The sequence below is a fragment of the Ailuropoda melanoleuca genome, chromosome 5, assembly GCF_002007445.2.
Source record: "Ailuropoda melanoleuca isolate Jingjing chromosome 5, ASM200744v2, whole genome shotgun sequence".
NCBI classification, from domain to species: Eukaryota; Metazoa; Chordata; class Mammalia; order Carnivora; family Ursidae; genus Ailuropoda; species Ailuropoda melanoleuca.
Window position 1 is genome coordinate 51,431,831 of NC_048222.1, and position 4,312 is coordinate 51,436,142.

General features: G+C 39.0%; 1 non-coding gene across 1 annotated transcript; it reads left to right on the plus strand.

The window, feature by feature from the left end:
- Positions 1-355: 355 nt before the first annotated feature.
- On the plus strand, positions 356-479 carry LOC117802514. Its single transcript, XR_004625889.1, has one exon. It is a non-coding gene; the product is annotated as a small nucleolar RNA SNORA51 (small nucleolar RNA).
- Positions 480-4,312: the final 3,833 nt, after the last annotated feature.

The window sequence follows — 4,312 nt, forward strand, 5'->3', positions numbered from 1 at the left end:
TAATAATCACTGGATACCAGTTGTGTCAGACTTTTGTGCTCAGTCTGGGCCTACGCAGAAGGGCAGCCATAGAAAGCCTATTGTGGCTTGAGTCGTTGGCTGTGAAACAGGGGAGCTTAAATCGTCCCCCTGCTTCATTTATTCGCAGGGCCCCTAAACCTGTTTCAGGCATGGTTGTTGCAGATATTAGTATCTTATAGATGCTCTGGGAGGGGTGTTGCCCTGCATGCGGTAGGTCTACCACAAGACCTGTGTTCTAGGGTGTACATGGTTCATTGATACACAAGGTAACACAGTGTACTGAAGCCACTTAGCAAGGTTTCAGTTTTAGAGATCTAGGGCAAGAGTTGCCCAAAACCTCAGGGTTCTTACCACAGGCTATTCTTACACCGATTGTACGGAAAAAGGAGGCAGAGAAAATCCACCCATATACAACCTGGCCCAGGCCCTTTGCCTGTATTGTGAAGAGGGGGACATGGAATTGAAGGAAAAAAATAAATTAATTAAAAAAAGAAATAAGAAAAAAGACAAATCCTGAGGCTTTCAGGCTCAGTGGCCTTAGGTAATCTGCATATTGTCTTTGGGAGGCTGGGACATTGAGTGGAGTGGTTGAGAATAGAGGTAAAGGAAAGCTGATTGCAGGAACCAGAGAGGTTTCCCTTTCGGTGGAAGCTTGGAAGATTTGGGGGATATGACAGATGGTTTGGTTTTGGAAGTAAGATCTACAGTAGATAGAATTGACTACAGTCCTTCAACTAAGAAAGCTGAATGCTGGGGAGGTGGAGGGGATTGGAGTCATTAATTGGCATTTTTGTAGAAATATACTATGTAGGCAGTAACACCAATAACTTCATTCTTTGGCCCCTTCCTTCTCCTGAAGGCTTGGGAGGGCTGTCATGAAAGTGCAATAAGAAATGAGTAGAGCCAAGAGTTTTACCTTTAGGTAGGAAAAAAGGCTTATTGAGAAATCGTCACCATTTCCAAGGAAGTCATGAGTGGCAGAACAATAAAGAAATAGGCAAGACTAGTAGTGTGAGAAGATACCTGAAAGCAGAATGTCTTTGGGGGTACTGGTGCCTACAGCTCCTCCTCCCCACCGCCTTTGGCAGAGTGTCTGACTTTGGCTGCTTGCAGCTGTGGCTAGTTGGCAGTAAAGAAGCAATAGAAGACCACTAGGCTGCTACAGCAGCAACAAGCAACTTCTACTTTTTGTACCAGAGACCTTGACTTTTAATTGAAGGGTTCTTAGCTTCAACCCAGATGGCTGAAGCTACTTTACATATGACCTTTGCATAAATGTGATACCATTGTGCATATTTTAAGGATTTTTATAGGATTTGGTAACCAAAATACATAAATCTATTCCTCTCTGCTAGGCATTCAAACTTATTACTTTGGTATATGGGATGAAAGATAAAAGTTGACGCAATCAAAAGAAATGCATATTTGATTTCAGATTAATTGAATGGAAGGTAGAAAAATGAAAATGCATTAACTCTAACAGTAGCTTTAAACAGAATAAACTATGAACTTTTCAAAGGATTATGATTACCCTTAATCATGCCAAAATGAAGCTTGAAGCAATTATGGGTAATATAGATATATTATTAACACCAGCTGAAACCCAGGTTTTGATTTTATAAGAAAACAGACTTAGACTTTTGGCAGATGGTGAACTTAAAAGTTCAAGTAAATCTAAGTTTTTAAATATGGAAGATGTAGGGAGCATTTCTGCTTGATGAACCCAGATTTTTTTTCTCCACAGGGAATACATTGAAACTAGAATTATCTCAGCAATCGCCAAATGTGGTTGCTCTTTAGAAAGAAACTGTGCCTTTATTTTCTGAATCCTCAAGTTTGTAATTTTACCAGTGCATTGTGTTTGTCAATTTTTTGGGAGGTGGTTTTTTTTTTTTTTGACATGTGCAGACTTCCATTAGTTTTTCTTCTCCTTTCGTAAGCTTTCTTTTTTATTTTTAAAGATTGACTTATTTATTTTGGGGGGGGATCAAATGGAGAGGGAGAGAGGATCCCAAGCAGACTCCCGCTGAGCATGGAGCCTGACATGGGGCTTGATTTCACGATCCTGACATTGTGACCTGAGCTGAAACCAAGAGTCGCATGCTCAACAGACTGAGCCACCCAGGTGCCACTCTCCTTTATTAATCTTTCTTGATTCTCCTTCTACAGGAAGTCTCTGGATTGCAGTGGTGTAAATGGGCACCATGGTGGATGGGAGATTCTTTCTTGCTACCACAGTGTGATCCCCAGATGAATCTGGGGCACGGAAGCAGGACAAATGAATGGACTGAAGTTAGTGGACATAATAGAATGGTTTCTTAGAGTTCAACAAGGGAAAGAAAGAATATTTGATTTGTTCAGTCAGAACTGCAGACCAAGGTTAAGGATGTCAGCACTGTTGTCTCACCTTTTGACTTCAGTATTCTAGAGCAAGGTGTCTGCCCTGCATTTTTCCCATTCCTGCTAATAAGAGCAGCAGCATTTTGACTCTTTAGGAAGTGGAAGGGGTGAAGAGACCAGAGACCCTGCCTTGGGAAATCACGTTATCTTTCATAATTAGGCAATTGTATTTTATGAGAAAATATGATTTGAATTTCGTATGAGTATAAAACAAACTAGTGGAAGAGTTTGATTGCAAATATCCAATGTAACTTTTTGGAGTAGGGGAATGAAATAGAAAATGAGAGCAAGGTTGAGAAAAAGAGAGAAATAGACAAAGAGATGTTAGGGATCAGAATAGTACCGGAAAATAACACACAGGTGCATACTAACCACCTGCAAATTCGTGAGATCTTTCTAACAGCTTCACAACTGGATGCTATCTTTAGGAAAATGTTAGTGGAGATTACTGATTGGGGATGAAGGGAATCCCCTAAAGTGAGTGCACACATTTTATTTTAGAACACTTTATTAGTTAAAATGAATCCTTATCAAGGAGAAAGAAGACATAGTTTCTTTTAAGAAGTTTATCCTGTCAAAGGAGGAAAAAAGGACAAATACAAACAAGACAGAAAAGGACTAACATTCATTAAACACTTATTTTCTGGGAACTAGACTAAATATACCATTATAACACTAGGTTTGCTTATACAATATACCATATTTTTTGCATATACCATATTTTTTACAACACTATGACCCAGGTATTATTATCATATATTTTATTGTTAAAAACTGAGAGTTAAGAGGATAAGTAGCTTGCCCAAAGTCACATCAAATAAGACAGACCCAGGATCTGAATCCAGGAATCTGACTTCAGATCCTGAGCTCTCAGTCACTGTACTTTACTATCTCATTGGCACCTTCAGTGCCCTTCCATTGCTCATTAGGGAATAAACCCATCTTTATATGTGCCTAATGGTTGAACAGCTGGAACATGAAGGCTTATCAGCTTGAAGAGTCAGATGGGTCTGAAGAGGAGTGGTTTTATGGCCAAAAGATGTTTAAAGAGGCGGGAGAAAATATGAGTTGGTCCTATAGAGAGGCAGTTGAATAAGTTCCTGGACTGATTCCATGTCTTAATTTCTTCTTTTTAAATAAGTAATTTTCTTAATTTGCTAGACCATCTTCTAATTAAGGGGCTCACAGATGTTTATTCATTATATTAAAAATGCAGGTTTTAATGGTGCAGTCTTAAGAGACTCAAACAAGTAACAATTAGCTCTGTGGCTCTTGGCCAAACAGTGCTAATGCCTAAATTCATCTAATATTTCACTTGGCCAGCCTGTAGGATGGCATTTTCCTACAGTAATTTTCCTTACATCTTGTCTTTCTGCAGTAAATGGCTCTTCCAAGGAAATAAGCCACTATCTGAGCCTTCCTCCCTGTACCAGTTGGTTTTAATGACACTTTCAGTCTTTCCCATAATTTCCTAAAGTTGCTTAAATAGAACCTGTTTATTCATTCATTCTTTAGCCATTTCGTTTTTCCTTCTTTCCTCTTTCCCTTCCTCTTCCTTCCATTCATCCTTCTCTCTCTTCTTTCATGCTCTACCACCATTTTTTCCCTTTCCTCCCTTTAAAAATAATTACTAGGTTCTTATGAAATGCTAGGCTTTGTTCTATGTACTGTGGGGGGTAGGTAGATAGATAGATATTATGATTGATTTTTTCATCCATTTAATGAATAGTCAGTGCCTACTGTATGCCAGGCCCTATTTTATAAGCTAGGAACAGAGCTGCGTACACAATAAAGTTTCTTTTTCTCAGTGAGTTGTATTCCTGGGTAGGTACTGGGGAGACAGATAAAAAATATATATCATATGTCAAGTAGTGATAAGAGCTCTGAATAA